The sequence below is a fragment of the Phyllobates terribilis genome, unplaced genomic scaffold (assembly GCF_046119375.1).
Source record: "Phyllobates terribilis strain yellow unplaced genomic scaffold, ASM4611937v1 Scaffold_4__5_contigs__length_816908805, whole genome shotgun sequence".
NCBI classification, from domain to species: Eukaryota; Metazoa; Chordata; class Amphibia; order Anura; family Dendrobatidae; genus Phyllobates; species Phyllobates terribilis.
Genome location: NW_027362764.1, coordinates 677963601 through 677985297, shown reverse-complemented (window position 1 = coordinate 677985297; position 21697 = coordinate 677963601). Strand labels below are relative to the sequence as shown.

General features: G+C 42.1%; 1 non-coding gene and 1 pseudogene across 1 annotated transcript; both read right to left on the bottom strand.

Annotated features, from left to right (window-relative positions):
• Positions 1–18336: 18336 nt before the first annotated feature.
• Positions 18337–18455, bottom strand: LOC141270214 (5S ribosomal RNA). Its single transcript, XR_012321583.1, has one exon. It is a non-coding gene; the product is annotated as a 5S ribosomal RNA (ribosomal RNA).
• A 942-nt stretch (positions 18456–19397) lies between these two features.
• Positions 19398–19517, bottom strand: LOC141269614 (5S ribosomal RNA; annotated as a pseudogene).
• Between the last annotated feature and the right edge of the window lie 2180 nt (positions 19518–21697).

The window sequence follows — 21697 nt, the reverse complement described above, 5'->3', positions numbered from 1 at the left end:
ATTTCACAGTCCCTGGTAGAGAAATTCCGCATCCCCACCAAACCTCTGGCTGTACCCTTGTCTGTTGCTGCCGTGGATGGGGGTCTCTTACCACGCCCCATCCAACTCATCACCGAATCCATTACTCTGCAGGTGGGAATGCTGCATTCTGAGAGTATCTCCTTTCATGTTCTGCCTGGACTCTCTCACGCCCTCTTGCTAGGTCTACCTTGGCTCCAGAGACATGCACCCGTGGTTGACTGGCAGACCGGAGAAGTCCTTCGCTGGGGAGAGGACTGCCATAAGACCTGTTTGGTTCCCGTCCATCCTGTCCGTCCTTCTCCTACCCCAGCTAATCTACCTGGACTTCCGATTCCTTATTGGTCTTATGCTGATGTCTTTAATAAAAAGGAGGCAGAGACACCACCCCCTCATAGACCATACGACTGCCCTATCGACCTGTTACCTGGTACTACTCCTCCCTGTGGGCGTATTTATCCATTATCCGCTGCTGAGACCCGGTCGATGTCCGAATATATTGAGGAGAATCTGGCCAGGGGATTCATCCGGAAATCTACCTCCCCGGCGGGAGCAGGCTTCTTTTTCGTCAAAAAGAAGGACGGCTCTCTCCGTCCCTGTATAGACTATAGAGGCCTTAACCAGATCACGTTGAAGAATAAGTACCCCCTTCCGCTCATTCCGGAGTTATTTGATCGTCTGAGGGGGGCTAGAATCTTCACCAAACTGGACCTCCGTGGGGCGAACAACCTGGTTCGTATCCGTCAGGGGGATGAATGGAAGACGGCATTCAACACCCGGGACGGCCACTATGAATATCTGGTAATGCCCTTTGGTCTCTGTAACGCTCCTGCCGTCTTTCAACAGTTGGTCAATGACATCTTCCGGGACCTTCTCTACTCCTGCGTAGTGGTGTACCTGGACGACATCTTGGTCTTCTCTCCGGATCTCCAGACTCACCGGAGGGACGTTCGTCAGGTCCTACTCAGGCAGAATCACCTCTTCGCTAAATACGAGAAGTGCCTCTTTGAGCAGACCTCGCTTCCGTTTTTGGGCTACATTATTTCTCAGACCGGCCTACGAATGGATCCAGAGAAACTGTCTGCCATCGAGAAATGGCCTCGACCGGAGGGGTTGAAGGCCATTCAGCGGTTCCTGGGCTTCGCCAACTACTACCGCCTCTTCATACCGCACTTCTCTTCCCGGACTGCCCCAATTTCCGCGCTCACCCGTAAGGGTACTAATCCCAAAGAGTGGCCGCCCGAAGCAGAGGAGGCCTTTCTTTCCTTAAAACAGGCCTTCTCTTCCGCCCCGGTGCTGCATCGCCCGGACGGCAACAAGCAGTTCTTCCTGGAAGTTGACGCCTCCTCCTCTGGAGCCGGAGCGGTACTTACTCAAAAATCATCTTCCGGGAGGATGGTAACTTGCGGCTTCTTCTCTAAACTCTTCTCCTCCTCAGAGCACAATTATTCCATAGGAGACCGAGAGTTATTGGCCATCAAACTGGCATTGGAGGAGTGGCGTTACCTGCTCGAGGGGGCTCTTCACCCAGTAATAATTTACACTGACCACAAGAACTTGGCTTACCTCCAGCATGCCCAGAGACTTAACCCGCGCCAAGCCCGGTGGTCCTTGTTTTTTGCTCGCTTTGATTTTGTTCTTCATTTTCGCCCGGCTGACAAAAACGTCAAGGCGGACGCCTTGTCTCGATCCTTTCTGGTGTCTGATTTCGAGGAAGATCCGAAACACATCATCGATCCCGCCAGAGTAATGCAGGTGGCTCCCGTGAGTCTAAATCGTCTCCCTCCCGGAAAGACGTTCGTATCAGTACATGATCGGGAGAAGATCCTTCACTGGGGTCACTCGTCTAAACTGGCTGGCCACGCCGGTCAGAAAAAGACCCTCCAGCTTATTACCCAGCACCACTGGTGGCCTAGCCTGCACAAGGACGTAGTAGACTTTGTTTCTGCCTGTGTGTCCTGCGCCCGCAACAAGGTTCCGAGACATCTGCCAGCCGGTCGCCTCCTTCCACTTTCTGTACCTGCTGCCCCCTGGCAGCATATAGCAATGGACTTTATAACTGACCTCCCAGTCTCTGCCGGTTGTACGGTCATTTGGGTGGTCGCTGACCGCTTCTCCAAGATGGCTCATTTCGTTCCCCTGCCAGGCCTCCCGTCTGCACCCGAGCTAGCTAAAGACTTTATTCGTCACATCTTTCGTCTTCATGGCCTGCCCCTCCACATCGTGTCGGATCGTGGGGTACAGTTCACCTCACGCTTCTGGAGAGCCACTTGTAAACTGCTAGACGTCACCCTGGACTTCTCTTCCGCTTACCACCCACAGTCCAATGGTCAAGTGGAGCGGATCAATCAGAACCTGACCAGTTACCTCCGGCACTTCGTTAATGCCCATTATTCAGACTGGGTGGATCTCCTACCATGGGCCGAGTTCTCTTATAACAATCACGAGAGCGAATCCTCCTCCAAATCCCCGATTTTTGCAGTCTTCGGTCAGCATCCTCGGATTCCTTTTCCTGTCTCCACCTCTGTGGACAACCCGGCTGCGGAATCTCTCGTTAGCAAATTTTCCTCCATTTGGGAGAGTACCCGATCCGCACTCCTTCAGTCGTCCGAACGGATGAAAAGACACGCTGACAAATAACGCCTGGATCCTCCACAATTTCGTCCTGGAGATAAAGTCTGGCTCTCATCTAAATATGTCCGACTCAAGATACCTTCTTACAAGTTAGGGCCTCGGTTCATCGGTCCTCTGGAGGTCATCAGTCAGATCAACCCAGTGGCCTATGAATTGAAACTCCCGGCCAACTTACGGATCCCTAACTCCTTCCATGTATCTCTCCTCAAACCTGTGGTACTTAACTCTTTTTCCAAGTCTACAGGTACGCCTCCTGCTCCGGTTTCTGCTGAGGACGAGTTTGAGGTAGAGAACATTCTTGCCACCAAAAGGGTAAGAGGAAAGACCTTTTTTCTAGTAGATTGGAAGGGGTTTGGTCCTGAGGAGAGAACGTGGGAGCCCCGGGAGAACATCCATGCCCCGCTCATCCTTGCTAAATTTCTGTCTGGCCTAAAAAAGGGGGGGCCTAAAGGGGGGGTACTGTAGCGCCGGCGTCCCTGCCCTCTGCTAGGCAGGGACGCTGTTCCCCTCACCTCTCTGCTCCGTGCCCGGCGTCCTCCTCCCGCTCTGCTGGCAGCGCGCGCTCCTTCCCGGCCACTGTGCTTAGGGCGCGCGCGCTCTCCCTCTTAAAGGGGCCGCGTGCGCCGTCCTAAGGAGTCCCCGGCCAATGGCCGGAGGACTTTACCATATATAAGGCACCTCCTCCAAAATGGAGGTGCCCGAGCAATGTTGTTGCACTGTTCACTACTCTGCTTCAGCCCTCAGGTCCCGTTGCCAGTTACCTGCCAGATACCTGCCAGATTCCTGCCAGCTTGCTGTCTTATTACTGCCTGATATTCTGCTACCTGCCTGCTAGCCTGAGGTCCGACGGTCTGCCTTACTACTCCTGTCAGGCTGTCTAAGGACCAGCTTGCCCGCTCACCTGGGAGCGCACATCAACTACCTGCCTGCTTGCCTGAGGTCCGAAGGTCTGCCTTCCAACTCTTGTCAGTCTGTCTATGGACCAGCTTGCCCGCTCACCTGGGAGCGCACATCTGCTACCTGCCTGCTAGCCTACCTGGAGGCTCTGCCGTCACGTGCTGTGACCACCTGCCTGTCCAGTGACTCCTGCCCGCTCACCTGGGAGCGCTCATCTGCTGCCTGTCTGCTAGCCTACCTGGAGGCTCTGCCGTCACGTGCTGTGACCACCCGCCTGTCCAGAGACTTCTGCCCGCTCACCTGGGAGCGCTCATCTGCCGCCTGTCTGTTGGTCTTCCTGGAGGCTCCGCCGTCACATGCTGTGACCACCCGTTTATCCAGAGACTCTCGCCTGCTCACCTGGGAGCTCACGTCTACCATCAGCCGCCACAGGTCGTACCAACCGTAAACCCAGAGACTGCCCCGGTCACTTGCCGTGACCATCTGCCCGTTCACCCAGAGACTGCACCGGTCACTTGCCGTGACCATCTGCCCGTTCACCCAGAGACTGCCCTGGTCACTTGCCGTGACCATCTGCCCGTTCATCCAGAGACTGCCCCGGTCACTTGCCGTGACCTCCTGCCCGTTGTTCTAGAGACTGTCCCGGTCACCTGCTGTGACTGCCTGCCTGGTCGCCACCCGCTCCCTTACAAGGACCGCCCCCTTGTATAGTAGCTCAGAGGTTCCGCCTCCCAGACCCGTTACAAAGGCTAACCCAATGACAACAAGGAAGGAGCTCCGGGAAGATCTCATGGCAGTGGGGACATTGGTTTCAGTCAATACCATAAGTAACGTACTCCACCGCAATGGTCTCCGTTCCAGACGAGCCCGTAAGGTACCTTTACTTTCAAAGCGTCATGTCAAGGCTCGTCTACAGTTTGCTCATGATCACTTGGAGGACTCTGAGACAGACTGGTTCAAGGTTCTATGGTCTGATGAGACCAAGATCGAGATCTTTGGTGCCAACCACAGACGTGACGTTTGGAGACTGGATGGCACTGCATACGACCCCAAGAATACCATCCCTACAGTCAAGCATGGTGGTGGCAGCATCATGCTGTGGGGCTGTTTCTCTGCCAAGGGGCCTGGCCATCTGGTCCGCATCCATGGGAAGATGGATAGCACGGCCTACCTGGAAATTTTGGCCTTAACCCAATTGAAAACTTGTGGAAGGAGCTCAAGAATAAAGTCCACATGAGACACCCAAAGAACCTAGATAACTTGGAGAAGATCTGCATGGAGGAGTGGGCCAAGATAACTCCACAGACCTGTGCCGGCCTGATCAGGTCTTATAAAAGACGATTATTAGCTGTAATTGCAAACAAGGGTTATTCCACAAAATATTAAACATAGGGGTTGAATAATAATTGACACACACTTTTATGTTTAAAATTTAATAAAATTCAACTGAGCAACATAACTTTTTGGTTTGTAAGATTTATGCTTCTGTTCATAAAACCTACTCTCGTTTGCAGTTTGAAAGCTCTAACTTATTTGCATCTTATCAAACCAGCTAAATCTGCAGGGGGTTGAATACTACTTGTAGGCACTGTATCTACATATATATATTTCTATATTTCTTTAATAATTATTATTTCTTGATTTAACTAATAGTGGATAAGGGCAACCACACATCAAAATGGTTTACAAAGCAAATTTATATTTAGAATAATTTTCCACATGATAATATTCTTGAATAACTATAATATTATTTTTAATGGTTACCTAAATAGGTACACACCTCTCTTTAGTCAAATCTATGCTACTCATCGATATGAAATTTATGCACAATATTTCTAGAAGAATAATTATTTTTAATTTGGTTCTGATATATACATAAATTTTATAAAATAATATTTTTGGTATTAAGGGGGAAAATGTGTTTTTGATCCTGATTACATAATCACTTTTGATCAATACTTATTTTCCACACATTTTAATAAAGAAGAAATAATAATAAGGTACTATGGTATAATTAAGAAGGGTATTACATGCAAAGTTGCAAAATTTAATATTTTTTGGTGGTACAAGGTTATGACAAATATGAAATCATCCAGATAATGGAGATATAAGGGTATTTTTTATGGAGAATATAATTACTCTGCATTTGTCATTAAAATTTAAAGGTGTTATTTTTATTTTTATTCTTATTTTTACTCTTAATTTTATTTTTCATTTTTAAAATTTTATTCTTACTTTATACTTCTTATTTTTCTATTTTTTAATTTTTTAATTCTCATTTGATTTTATTTCAGTTCAATATCTCAATTGAGAAAACACATTAATATTTAATAAAGTAATGTCTAATACAAGAGTATTGCTTCATTAAATATATATTGCTAAGGAAAAAAATGTTTACATTTTCTGAGTAAACACAACAATTCATTCATTCATTAATTCATTCATTCATTCATTCATACATTCATATATTTATTCATTTTGGTTCAGGAGTATACATTCTTTGATATTATTGGTTTAATAAAGATATAAAAACTTGTTTTTTCAAAATACACTGACACCTATGGGTTGGAAAAGGTAATTACACCTATGACATAAAAATGTTCTATCATATGGAGAACTTGATTGATAATGAATTATTATCTATTATTGTTTATTATTCCAAACATAATTTATTTTAATATTTTGATAATAATTAGATGGATATTCCTGATTGCTATGGTACGCTGTGATATTATAGGTTAGGAAAAACTGCCAGATTTGGTATCAGATTAGGGAATGAAGACTTCAATCAAGACATCGCAATTATGAATTCTATCTTAATAAAGACTTTTAATTTTTATAAATCAAAGAGATTCTCAAAAGTTACAAGAAGAAGCAACTGATATCCGGACGTCTCAGAAGGTAACAGGTGTGAATGCTGAGTGTTATAATAGACTGTGTCCATTACATACAATACAATTCACACCACTGATCACCAGGACGGCAGAGGACGATGATCCTATATGTACTGTTTTGTGTTTAAGTTTCATCACGTTCCAGTGGTTTCTTATCACCTGCAACGCTTCAATGAAAGCTGGTGAACAGGTAATACCTGGCATATGTGTCCTGTATATAAAGGACTGAGTACTGGTTATGGTGCTATATAAAGCAGGAAAGTGTCAAGTTAACCCTTGCTTTACTGACCAAAGACGTCACATCTGTTCCAAAAGTGACACGAGACCAGCGCGGACACACGGAAGATTCCAAAGACGATCCAACGTAAGTCCAGGTGACACTGCACAGATATTAAAGCTACATTTCATCCATGGACTTTGTTTTCTTATCAACTGACACACATGATCTTTCTAATAAAGAGTACAGTTTATGGACTAAACAATAATGAACACAATTATGGAATGTACAATATCTACATGCTGTAATTTATTTCAAAGAAGTTTTCATCTAAAGACTGTGTTATAAAAGAACCAAAAAGAAGACGAGACGACGACCCGATGACATCAGATGATGACGATTGAACCCGCGATTGCTTCAATTTAGATATAGGGAAGTATAATTATACATATTAAATGAATATTAGTCACGGCTTACCATAACATGAATTCACATCATTATATAACAATAATCCGATATTAATACTATTATTACTATTATTATTATTATGGAAATTTAATGATATTGCCATGGAAGAAGGAAAGAAAAAATGATTGATGAATGTATCTTCTTTTGAGAAATTTCAGTTAAAGTCCTTTTATTCTCAAAAAAGGGGGAAATGTTAAATGGTTAATTATGGAAATTCATTTGGAATGCTAATCGATAATCATTTTTCTGAGTTCTATGCCTCAGCCATCGTGTCTAGTTGACATGCGCTATTTGTGTGTGTATTTTTGGTTCACTACCATATGTAGAACAGGTGTCCATACGACTGGCTATAAAAGCCCATGGTACAGAAAGGGGGGGCTCTCTTGTTCTGCCCACCCCACAAGACACAGAATCTTCATGCTGAGAAGCAGATGACATGTAGGCCTGGACACATGCTGGACAAAAACATGATTTACCAGCCAGGATCCAAGGAAAGATGGGTGAATCTCAACAATTAAGCTAATTATAGACAAATGGACAATTACTTTATAACTAATTATTGTATGTACCTGCTGCAATCTGATTCTTTTTAATGGACAATCCAAGAATAAATAGATACATTTTTTTATAAGAATATCGTGATATTGATACTTTGAGAAGTCCTCAGTAGAAAAAAATATTACAGGAAGAGTATTATTTTACAATGGTGAGCCAGCCAGTCCTGTTTTTTTTTTTTTTAAATTAAGTAAGTGAATTTCTTCCGTGAACAAGGGGGGAGTCCTGACGAGCTGAACAGCTGTTGATCACGTGTCAGTAAATTCACTAGTTTGTCACGAGAAGCAGAAAGGACCTACGGACTGAGGAAAGACAGGAAGCAGAGGTACTAACAAGGAACAGAATCACACAGGAAAAGAATCAGACGAACTGAAGACAGGACGTGCTGATAAAGAGAAGCCAAGGAATCTTAAGGTAAGCAAAATATGGATATAATTTCTTCTTTTGCTAAACAAAGTAATATTAATTTCAAAGTTAATGTAGGAGATGACATAGAAGTTTTGTGGCTCAGTTTATTCAAAGAATGTGAATTGCAAAATTTACAGTTAACTTCTAAATTGGTAAATAGAGACAAACAGAAATTGAGAAATATTCTACATTTGGTAGATTTTTTTCATAGTCTTGTGTTAGAGATTTCTAAGCAGGAAAATAGTGTAGAAGTGTCAGACGGTGATACTGATTCTGACTGTAATGTGGAAAATGAACAAGAAGTAAGACACGTGTCTGTAACTGAAGGTGACCTTGGGTCTGACCAAGAGACGGACATACAGAAACCTGACATGGGAGGAGACATGACTGACATACGAGAAACCGATATACTAGGTGATGTGGGAGGAGACGTGAGTGACGTAGGAGGAACGGACGTACAAGAGCCACTAAAAATATCAGAGAATTCTGGAATTACCCAGGCTCAACTCCAAATTAAAATGAGGAAAAATTTGCTGAAATTATACAAAATCATGCCAAAATATGATGTCAAAATCCATGCCTGTAGAAATTCAGAGACATTTGAGAGCTTCTCTGATAAGTTTGATTTATCCAATGAGGAGAGGAATCAGTTATTTAAAATATGGATTCCTGTGACATTGTCCAGACGTTTACATTTAATGCCCTGTGAAAATGACTCTCCTAATGGATGGGAAAATGATTCGGACAGATAAAGATATTTGATTTATTGTGTCACAAAGAATTTTCCCAACATAGAAGATCTGCAGAAACTAAGGATTGATAGGAAGGAATGTACATATACATTCATGTCCATATTTGAACGGTTGTACAAAGCTCTCATCAAAAATGGAAGAGTACAACATATGATAACAACTTTTGTACAAAAATTCAAATTCCTAAATTCAGTTTCCCAAGTTATGGCATCACAAAAAAATTCATTATTTGAATGTGCGCAGATGCTGGATTTTGTTAGAAAACATGAGAATCGTGAAAAGAAAATAAATCAAGCTAAATTTATAAAACCACTAAAGGTAAAATCTTACCAAAAGCCAATATCAAACTCTCCTAGACTGAGTCATCCCCATAGTGAACTCTATCAAATACGCAGAAGATTTCATATATGTTATAAGCCATATCAGCCAGTGCAAAGATCCATCTCTCCACAGAATGAGTTAATTCTCAGTCAGAACTGTGATTCTCTAAAAAGGAAAATGGCTGAAACTGATGGACAGAGACAGGTGAGACGACCAACTCACAGTGACGTCATGGAATGTGGACAGAAGAACAGGCAGTTCTCTGAGGTTTTGAAGGATAGAAAACTGTCTTTCCTAAATAGGGCGTTCCTGGAGATATTTGAGAGAGACAGAAGATTTGGTTTAGGGAGCGGCTAAGGAAAAACTGTAATTATAATGTTGTATCAAAATGTAATACAATGTCTCAATATTTATTTATAATCTTATACAGTAAAATTGTAGTTACATAGTTTCTAATAGTTCATATATATATATACAGTCATATGAAAAAGCTTGGGCACCCCTATTAATCTTAAGCTTAATGTTTTATAAAAATTGGTGTTTTTGCAACAGCTATTTCAGTTTGATATATGTAATAACTGTTGGATACAGTAATGTTTCTGCCTTGAAATGAGGTTTATTGTACTAACAGAAAATGTGCAATCTGCATTCAAACAAAATTTGACAGGTGCATAAGTATGGGCACCTCACCAGAAAAGTGACATTAATATTTAGTAGATCCTCCTTTTGCAAAAATAACAGCCTCTAGTCGCTTCCTGTAGCTTTTAATGAGTTCCTGGATCCTGGATGAAGGTATTTTTGACCATTCCTCTTTACAAAACAATTCCAGTTCAGTTAAGTTTGATGGTCGCCGAGCATGGACAGCCTCTTCAAATGATCCCACAGATGTTCAATGATATTCAGGTCTGGGGACTGGGATGGCCATTCCAGAACATTGTAATTGTTCCTCTGCATGAATGCCTGAGTAGATTTGGAGCGGTGTTTTGGATCATTGTCTTGCTGAAAGATCCATCCACTGCGTAACTTCAACTTTATCACTGATTCTTGAACACTATTGCCAAGAATCTGCTGATACTGAGTGGAATCCATGCGTCCCTCAACTTTAACAAGATTCCCAGTGCCGGCATTGACCACACAGCCCCAAAGCATGATGGAACCTCCACCAAATTTTACTGTGGGTAGCAAGTGTTTTTCTTGGAATGCTGTGTTTTTTTGCCACCATGCATAACGCCTTTTTGTATGACCAAACAACTCAATCTTGGTTTCATCAGTCCACAGGACCTTCTTCCAAAAAGAAATAGGCTTCTTCAAATGTGCTTTTGCATACCTCAGCCGACTCTGTTTGTGCGTACTTGCAGAAACGGCTTCTTTCGCATCACTCTCCCATACAGCTTCTCCTTGTGCAAAGTGCGTTGTATAGTTGACCGATGCACAGTGACACCATCTGCAGCAAGTTGATGCTGCAGCTCTCTGGAGGTGGTCTGAGGATTGTCCTTGACTGATCTCACCATTCTTCTTCTCTGCCTTTCTGATGTTTTTCTTGTCCTGACACTTCTGGCCTTAACAAGAACTGTCCCTATGTTCTTCCATTTCCTTACTATGTTCCTCACAGTGGAATCTGACAGGTTAAATCTCTGAGACAGCTTTTTGTATCCTTCCCCTGAACAACTATGTTGAATAATCTTTGTTTTCAGATCATTTGACAGTTGTTTTGATGAGCCCATGATGCCACTCTTCAGAGGAGATTCAAACAGGAGAACAACTTGCAAGTGGCCACTTTAAGTAGCTTTTCTCATGATTGCATACACCTGGCTATAAAGTTCAAAGCTCAATGAGGTTGCAAAACCAAAAAAAGTGCTTTAGTAAGTCAGTAAAAAGTAGGCAGGAGTATTTAAAACAAGAAAATGATAAGGGTGCCCATACTTATGCACCGGTCAAATTTTGTTTGAATGCAGATTGCACGTTTTCTGTTAGCACAATAAACCTCATTTCAAGGCAGAAACATTACTGTGTCCAACAGTTATTACATATATCAAACTGAAATAGCTGTTGCAAAAACACCAATTTTTATAAAACATTAAGCTTAAGATTAATAGGGGTGCCCAAACTTTTACATATGACTGTATATATATATATATATATATATATATATATATATACACTTGTCTAAGTAGAGATTGCGCATAATTGTATTTATATATACGTTTATAAAATATATATATATATATATATTAATAAATAAATTAGAACTTCATATATATAAATTTAAGTAGCAATATTTTGAATTACATTAGAACCATCCAATATATGTATAAGATATTTAAATAATTCTGTTTCTGTATGAATTTGATATTTAATTTTATTTTCTTATATTTCCTTAGAATTTTCATTCCAAAGCAGGATTTGATCAAAGAACTCTAAAATGGATTTATTTCTTTATTCACACAGGAAGTGAAAAAATTGCATGATTTTATGTGTATAACTTTTTAAAATAAAAACAATATATCTAGTTGAACTATAATATATATGTAATACTTATTAATTCTTTTGTGTTGCTAATATTTTCTGTGCATGAAGTGTTCGTGCAAATTAAAGTAGCTTTACAGCATGACGTGTGACAGCTGCGGCCTTTGAACTTTGAGCTAATAGTATAGGATCCCATTTATTCTATTTTCAACTGATGTAACTTAAGACCGGGCAGCCAGTGAAAAAAGAATCTAAGACAAGAGTTTTTTCAAGTGTCTGAAATTCCAGTGACTTACTCTCATATCATATAATATGTACTTGGGGAATATTCAAAGAAATATAAAGATATTCAATTGATATGGCAATGCGCATTAATAAATTGGGATACAACAATTTTGGGTTAAATATATATATATACAGTACAGACCAAAAGTTTGGACACACATTCTCATTTAAAGATTTTTCTGTATTTTCTTGACTATGAAAATTGTACATTCACACTGAGGGCATCAAAACTATGAATTAACACATGTGGAATTATATACTTAACAAAAAAGTGTGAAACAACTGAAAATATGTCTTATATTCTAGGTTCTTCAAAGAAGCCACCTTTTGCTTTGATGACTGCTTTGCACACTCTTGGCATTCTCTTGATGAGCTTCAAGAGGTAGTCACCGGAAATGGTCTTCCGTCAATCTTGAAGGAGTTCCCAGAGATGCTAAGCACTTGTTGGCCCTTTTGCCTTCACTCTGCGGTCCAGCTCACCCCAAACCATCTCGATTGGGTTCAGGTCTGGTGACTGTGGAGGCCAGGTCATCTGGCCTAGCACCCCATCACTCTCCTTCTTGGTCAAATAGCCCTTACACAGCCTGGAGGTGTATTTGGGGTCATTGTCCTGTTGAAAAATAAATGATGGTCCAACTAAACGCAAACAGGATGGAATAGCATGCCGCTGCAAGATGCTGTGGTAGCCATGCTGGTTCAGTATGCCTTCAATTTTGATTAAATCCCCAACAGTGTCACCATCAAAGCACCCCAACACCATCACACCTCCTCATCCATGCTTCACGATGGGAACCAGGCATGTAGAGTCCATCCGTTCACCTTTTCTGCGTCGCACAAAGACACGGTGGTTGAAACCAAAGATCTCAAATTTGGACTCATCAGACCAAAGCACAGATTTCCACTGGTCTAATGTCCATTCCTTGTGTTCTTTAGCCCAAACAAGTCTCTTCTGCTTGTTGCCTGTCCTTAGCAGTGGTTTCCTAGCAGCTATTTTACCATGAAGGCCTGCTGCACAAAGTCTCCTCTTAACAGTAGTTGAAGAGATGTGTCTGCTGCTAGAACTCTGTGTGGCATTGACCTGGTCTCTAATCTGAGCTGCTGTTAACCTGCGATTTCTGAGGCTGGTGACTCGGATAAACTTATCCTCAGAAGCAGAGGAGACTCTTGGTCTTCCTTTCCTGGGGCGGTCCTCATGTGAGCCAGTTTCTTTGTAGCGCTTGATGGTTTTTGCAACTGCACTTGGGGACACTTTCAAAGTTTGCCCAATTTTTCAGATTGACTGACCTTAATTTCTTAATGTAATGATGGCCACTCGTTTTTCTTTACTTAGCTGATTTTTTCTAGCCATAATACAAATTCTAACAGTCTATTCAGTAGGACTATCAGCTGTGTATCCACCAGACTTCTGCACAACACAATTGAAGGTCCCAACCCCATTTATAAGGCAAGAAATCCCACTTATTAAACCTGACAGGGCACACCTGTGAAGTGAAAACCATTTCTGGTGACTACCTCTTGAAGCTCATCAAGAGAATGCCAAGAGTGTGCAAAGCAGTCATCAATGCAAAAGGTGGCTACTTTGAAGAACCTAGAATAGAAGACATATTTTCAGTTGCTTCACACTTTATTGGTTAAGTATATAATTCCACATGTGTTAATTCATAGTTTTGAAGCCTTCAGTGTGAATGTACACTTTTCATAGTCATGAAAATACAGAAAAATCTTTAAATGAGAAGGTGTGTCCAAACTTTTGGTCTGTACTGTATATCTAAAGCTTCATATGTGGAATGTTTGAGTTGAACAGATCTGTGAATGTCAGAGTGAAGGTGACAGATGAGTAAATCAGCAGCTGCTAAGTGTGATTGATGTGACAGAGGTCTCGTATGTTTGTATGTTTGAAAATAAAAAAATGTTTCTTTATGTGAAGGTACAAAAATATATTTAATTCTGAGGAAATTATAATACATAATTAGGTATTATCTACATATATATATTTCTATATTTCTTTAATAATTATTATTTCTTGATATAACTAATAGTGGATAAGGGCAACCACACATCAAAATGGTTTACAAAGCAAATTTAAATTTAGAATAATTTTCCACATGATAATATTCTTGAATAACTATAATATTATTTTTAATGGTTACCTAAATAGGTACACACCTCTCTTTAGTCAAATCTATGCTACTCATCGATATGAAATTTATGCACAATATTTCTAGAAGAATAATTATTTTTAATTTGGTTCTGATATATACATAAATTTTATAAAATAATATTTTTGGTATTAAGGGGGAAAATTTGTTTTTGATCCTGATTACATAATCACTTTTGATCAATACTTATTTTCCACACATTTTAATAAAGAAGAAATAATAATAAGGTACTATGGTATAATTAAGAATGGTATTACATGCAAAGTTGCATAATTTAATATTTTTTGGTGGTACAAGGTTATGACAAATATGAAATCATCCAGATAATGGAGCTATAAGGGTATTTTTTAAGGAGAATATAATTACTCTGCATTTGTCATTAAAATTTAAAGGCCTTATTTTTATTTTTCTTCTTATTTTTACTCTTAATTTTATTTTTCATTTTTAAAATTTTATTCTTACTTTATACTTCTTATTTTTCTATTTTTTCATTTTTTAATTCTCATTTGATTTTATTTCAGTTCAATATCTCAATTGAGAAAACACATTAATATTTAATAAAGTAATGTCTAATACAAGAGTATTGCTTCATTAAATATATATTGCTAAGGAAAAAAATGTTTACATTTTCTGAGTAAACACAACAATTCATTCATTCATTTATTCATTCATTCATTCATTCATACATTCATATATTTATTCATTTTGGTTCAGGAGTATACATTCTTTGATATTATTGGTTTAATAAAGATATAAAAACTTGTTTTTTCAAAATACACTGACACCTATGGGTTGGAAAAGGTAATTACACCTATGACATAAAAATGTTCTATCATATGGAGAACTTGATTGATAATGAATTATTATCTATTATTGTTTATTATTCCAAACATAATTTATTTTAATATTTTGATAATAATTAGATGGATATTACTGATTGCTATGGTACGCTGTGATATTATATGTTAGGAAAAACTGCCAGATTTGGTATCAGATTAGGGAATGAAGACTTCAATCAAGACATCGCAATTATGAATTCTATCTTAATAAAGACTTTTAATTTTTATAAATCAAAGAGATTCTCAAAAGTTACAAGAAGAAGCAACTGATATCCGGACGTCTCAGAAGGTAACAGGTGTGAATGCTGAGTGTTTTAATAGACTGTGTCCATTACATACAATACAATTCACACCACTGATCACCAGGACGGCAGAGGACGATGATCCTGTATGTACTGTGTTGTGTTTAAGTTTCATCACGTTCCAGTGGTTTCTTATCACCTGCAACGCTTCAATGAAAGCTGGTGAACAGGTAATACCTGGCATATGTGTCCTGTATATAAAGGACTGAGTACTGGTTATGGTGCTATATAAAGCAGGAAAGTGTCAAGTTAACCATGCTTTACTGACCAAAGACGTCACATCTGTTCCAAAAGTGACACGAGACCAGTGCGGACACACGGAAGATTCCAAAGACGATCCAACGTAAGTCCAGGTGACACTGCACAGATATTAAAGCTACATTTCATCCATGGACTTTGTTTTCTTATCAACTGACACACATGATCTTTCTAATAAAGAGTACAGTTTATGGACTGAACAATAATGAACACAATTATGGACTGTACAATATCTACATGCTGTAATTTATTTCAAAGGAGTTTTCATCTAAAGACTGTGTTATAAAAGAACCAAGAAGAAGACGAGACGACTACCCGATGGCATCAGATGATGACGATTGAACCCGCGATTGCTTCACTTTAGATATAGGGAAGTATAATTCTACATATTAAATGAATATTAGTCACGGCTTACCATAACATGAATTCACATCATTATATAACAATAATCCGATATTGATACTATTATTACTATTATTATTATTATTATAGAAATTTAATGATATTGCCAAGGAAGAAGGAAAGAAAAAATGATTGATGAATGTATCTTCTTTTGAGAAGTTAAAGTCCTTTTATTCTCAAAAAAGGGGGAAATGTTAAATGGTTAATTATGGAAATTCATTTGGAATGTTAATCGATATTCATTTTTCTGAGTTCTATGCCTCAGCCATCGTGTCTAGTTGACATGCGCTATTTGTGTGTGTATTTTTGGTTCACTACCATATGTAGAACAGGTGTCCATACGACTGGCTATAAAAGCCCATGGTACAGAAAGGGGGGGCTCTCTCGCTCTGCCCACCCCACAAGACACAGAATCTTCATGCTGAGAAGCAGATGACATGTAGGCCTGGACACATGCTGGACAAAAAGATGATTTACCAGCCAGGATCCAAGGAAAGATGGGTGAATCTCAACAATTAAGCTAATTATGGACAAATGGACAATTACTTTATAACTAATTATTGTATGTACCTGCTGCAATCTGATTCTTTTTAATGGACAATCCAAGAATAAATAGATACATTTTTTATAAGAATATCGTGATATTGATACTTTTAGAAGTCCTCAGTAGAAAAAAATAATACAGGAAGAGTATTATTTTACAGTCTCCCATCCAAGTACTAACCAGACCCAACCCTGCTTAGCTTCCGAGATCAAATGAGATTGGGCGTGTTCAGGGTGGTGTGGCCGTAGGCAGAAACAAGCCTCTCACTTGCTGCTTTTCTACTTTGACGTCTGGCTGCCGGCTGCCCTTTCCAGTGCTCAGCAAGACCAGGTCCTTTTGTGCTTTCCCTTCTCTTCAATTTTTTTGCTGGCTTTCTTAAAAGGTGTTGTAGACACAACGCCCCACTCAGAGCCGCTGAGCTCACTGATCGGCTCCAGCGCTGTCGACGGAACGTCAGCTTCACGGCCAATGCCACAGGCCGGGAGCAGAGGCGAGACTCACCGGTAGACCCGGGTAGGGTGAGTAGAGCGCGGTTAGTTGCTTCCTAATAGGCTGCAGCCGGGGATTAACTTTTAATGAAAGGGAACAATCCCTTTGACTGTCTGCAGCGCGCCACACCTAGGAAGCGCACTCTCACACAAAAGCCAGCATGCACACGTGCTCGCACGTGACAACACCCCCTATCTGCCCCTACAACCTCTCCGTCACCATGCGTCAGACTCTCCTGCCTGTTTTATGATTTCAGGGCCCTAGCAGGAATCACCCCCAACCCTCCCCAATTCCTTCCGCACCTTCCTCGCCTTCCTTGCACTGAGGTTAGCTCTTTGTCAGCCGTCTGGCTTGGTTACACAAGCTTCTTTGCAGAGAAACATGTTACTTCTGCTGGCACTCGCTAGGCGTCCGGCATCCAAAACCTTTCCTGGGCACCTGCTGAAAGCCTGGCCCCTTCACGGCCCCGGGCGCTTTTAACGCCATCATTTCCACATGGCGAGCTGCGGAGTGAATAACCACTCCTAGCCGTGGCAAGGAGCTCGGTGTCAAGCCTGCGTGGTAGCGTACTAAGCTGCCAACTGGCTCAGAGACCTTGGGGCTTCCATCATCTAAGTTACTTAAGGTCGGTGTCCGGCAAGGCGCCGTTCCATGCTAGCCGAGCTGGGCAGTAGTGCAAAACGTCATCAAAATGGTCTACAGCACCCAGTGTTCCCAGGAGGTCTCCCAGCCAAGTACTGTCCAAGCCCAGCAATGCTTTGCTTCCGAGATTGGGCGTATCCAAGGTGGTATGGCCAGTAGATGCTGCTCGTTCCATCGCCTGGCCAGCCTTTCTCAGGATCGCTTGGTGGCGAGCAATCTGGCCATGACGGGGCGGGCTCCGAAGGTTCCATGCAAAGGCTGTGCCGTCCCTACAGGTGTGGTTTGTTTAGCAGTGATTCACCCGCCGCATCAGGTGTCTTCAAAAATGTCTCGGCGCAGGGTCTCCTGCAGGCTAAACCCTTCATCACGGTAATGTGACAGAAAGAGCAAGCTGGACCCGTAACTTGGGGGCGGAGCGAGATGTCCAGGGGTGAATGAAGGAAGAGGGTGAGATGGTTGCCAGTGACTTTGAGCTGCTCTTCATGGGGGAGGGTCGTGTTGCCTGCAAAGGTCTTCTGCTTGGGGTTACCGGTGGTTGCCTCCAGCCACCCGGGAGACGCTGGTCCTGGTGAGAAGGAGCCTAGTATTAAAAGTAAATAAGCAACAATGCTGGAGGCCCACGGTGATCAGAAGGATGCTGGTATTTTGCAGAGATGAAATAGCGCAAGAGAGAAAGCAAATGAAAAAAAGAAAAGAAAATGAATGTGTGCACTTGTGAAAGGGAATGGAAAAAAGGCATAGAAGAGAGTGCCCCCTGCTGGTGGAAGGAAGGAAGGAAAAGGCAAAAGCCTACAGCACCTGGTATTCCCAGGTGGTCTCCCATCCAAGTACTAACCAGGCCCAACCCTGCTTATCTTCCAAGATCAGACAAGATTGGGCGTGTTCAGGGTGGTTTGGCTGTAGGCACAGACAAGCCTCTCACTTGCTGCTTTTCTACTTTGAAGGCTGGCTGCCGATTGCCCTTTCCACTGCTCAGCAAGACCAGGTCCTTTTTTGCTTTCCCTTCTCTTCAATTTTTTTGCTGGCTTCCTTAAAAGGTCTTGTAGACACAACGCCCCACTCAGAGCCACTGAGCTCACTGATCGGCTGCAGCGCTGTCGACGGAACGTCAGCTTCACGGACAATGCCACAGGCCGGGAGCAGAGGCGAGACTCACCGGTAGACCCGGGTAGGGTGAGTAGAGCGCGGTTAGTTGCTTTCTAATAGCCTGCAGCCGGGGATTAACTTTTAATGAAAGGGAACAATCCCTTTGACTGTCTGCAGCGCGCCACACCTAGGAAGCGCACTCTCACACACAAGCCAGCATGCACACGTGCTCGCACGTCACAACACCCCCTATCTGCCCCTACAACCTCTCCGTCACCATGCGTCAGACTCTCCTGCCTGTTTTATGATTTCACGGCCCTAGGAGGAATCACCCCCCCCTCCCCAATTCCTTCCGCACCTTCTTTGCCTTCCTTGCACTGAGGTTAGCTCTTTGTCAGCCGTCTGGCTTGGTTGCACAAGCTTCTTTGCAGAGAAACATGTTACTTCTGCTGGTCCTCGCTAGGCGGCCGCCATCCAAAACCTTCCCTGGGCACCTGCTGAAAGCCTGGCCCCTTCACGGTCACGGGTGCTTTTAACGCCATCATTTCCACACGGCGAGCTGCGGAGTCAATAAGCACTCCTAGCCGTGGCAAGGAGCTCGGGGTCAGGCCTGCGTGAAGGGCGTCTGGGTAGCGTACTTAGCTGCCAACTGGCTCAGAGGCCTTGGGGCTTCCATCATCTAAGTTACTTAAGGTCGGTGTCCGGCAAGGCGCCATTCCATGCTAGCCGAGCTGGGCAGTAGGGCAAAACGTCATCAAAATGGTCTACAGCACCCGGTGTTCCCAGGATGTCTCCCATCCAAGTACTGTCCAAGCCCAGCCCTGCTTTGCTTCCGAGATCAGACAAGATCAGGGGTATCTAAGGTGGTATGGCCAGTAGACGATGCTCGATCCATCGCCCGGCCAGCCTTTCTCAGGATCGCTTGGTGGCGTCAATTTGGCCGTGACGGGGCGGGCTACGAAGGGTCCATGCAAAGTCTGTGCCGTCCCTACAGGTGTGGTTTATTTAGCAGTGATTCACCCGCCGCATCAGGTGTCTTCAAAAATGGCTCGGCGCAGGGTCTCCTGCAGGCTAAACCCTTCATCTCGGTAATGTGACAGAAAGAGCAAGCTGGACCCGTAACTTGGGGGCTGAGCGAGACGTCCAGGGGTGAATGAAGGAAGAGGGTGAGATGGTTGCCAGTAACTTTGAGCTGCTCTTCAGGGGGGAGGGTCGTGTTGCCTGCAAAGGCCTTCTGCTTGGGGTTACCGGTGGTTGCCTCCAGCCACCCGGGAGATGCTGGTCCTGGTGAAAAGGAGCCTAGTATTAAATGTAAAGAAGCAACAATGCTGGAGGCCCACGGTGATCAGAAGGATGCTGGTATTTTGCAGAGATGAAATAGCGCAAGAGAGAAAGCAAATGAAAAAAAGAAAAGAGAATGAATGTGTGCACTTGTGAAAGGGAATGGAAAAAAGGCATAGAAGAGAGTGCCCCCTGCTGGTGGAAGGAAAAATCAAAAGCCTACAGCACCTGGCATTCCCAGGCGGTCTCTGTTAAATGGTTAATTATGGAAATTCATGGAATGTTAATCGATAATCATTTTTCTGAGTTCTATGCCTCAGCCATCGTGTCTAGTTGACATGCGCTATTTGTGTGTGTATTTTTGGTTCACTACCATATGTAGAACAGGTGTCCATACGACTGGCTATAAAAGCCCATGGTACAGAAAGGGGGGGCTCTCTTGCTCTGCCCACCCCACAGGACACAGAATCTTCATGCTGAGAAGCAGATGACATGTAGGCCTGGACACATGCTGGACAAAGACATGATTTACCAGCCAGGATCCAAGGAAAGATGGGTGAATCTCAACAATTAAGCAAATTATGGACAAATGGACAATTACTTTATAACTAATTATTGTATGTACCTGCTGCAATCTGATTCTTTTTAATGGACAATCCAAGAATAAATAGATACATTTTTTATAAGAATATCGTGATATTGATACTTTGAGAAGTCCTCAGTAGATAAAAATAATACAGGAAGAGTATTATTTTACAATGGTGAGCCAGCCAGTCCTGTTTTTTTTTTTTTTAAATTAAGTAAGTGAATTTCTTCCGTGAACAAGGGGGGAGTCCTGACGAGCTGAACAGCTGTTGTTCACGTCTCAGTAAATTCACTAGTTTGTCACGGTAAGCAGAAAGGACCTACAGACTGAGGAAAGACAGGAAGCAGAGGTACTAACAAGGAACAGAATCACACAGGAAAAGAATCAGACGAACTGAAGACAGGACGTGCTGATAAAGAGAAGCCAAGGAATCTTAAGGTAAGCAAAATATGGATATAATTTCTTCTTTTGCTAAACAAAGTAATATTAATTTCAAAGTTAATGTAGGAGATGACATAGAAGTTTTGTGGCTCAGTTTATACAAAGAATGTGAATTGCAGAATTTACAGTTAACTTCTAAATTTTTAAATAGAGACAAACAGAAATTGAGAAATATTCTACATTTGGTAGATTTTTTTCATAGTCTTGTGTTAGAGATTTCTAAGCAGGAAAATAGTGTAGAAGTGTCAGACGGTGATACTGATTCTGACTGTAATGTGGAAAATGAACAAGAAGTAAGACACGTGTCTGTAACTGAAGGTGACCTTGGGTCTGACCAAGAGATGGACATACAGAAACCTGACATGGGAGGAGACATGACTGACATACGAGAAACCGACTTACTAGGTGATGTGGGAGGAGACGTGAGTGACGTAGGAGGAAAGGACGTACAAGAGCCACTAAAAATATCAGAGAATTCTGGAATTACCCAGGCGCAACTCCAAATTAAAATGAGGAAAAATTTGCTGAAATTATACAAAATCATGCCAAAATATGATGTCAAAATCCATGCCTGTAGAAATTCAGAGACATTTGAGAGCTTCTCTGATAAGTTTGATTTATCCAATGAGGAGAGGAATCAATTATTTAAAATATGGATTCCTGTGACATTGTCCAGACATTTACATTTAATGCCCTGTGAAAATGACTCTCCTAATGGATGGGAAAATGATTCGGACAGATTAAGATATTTGA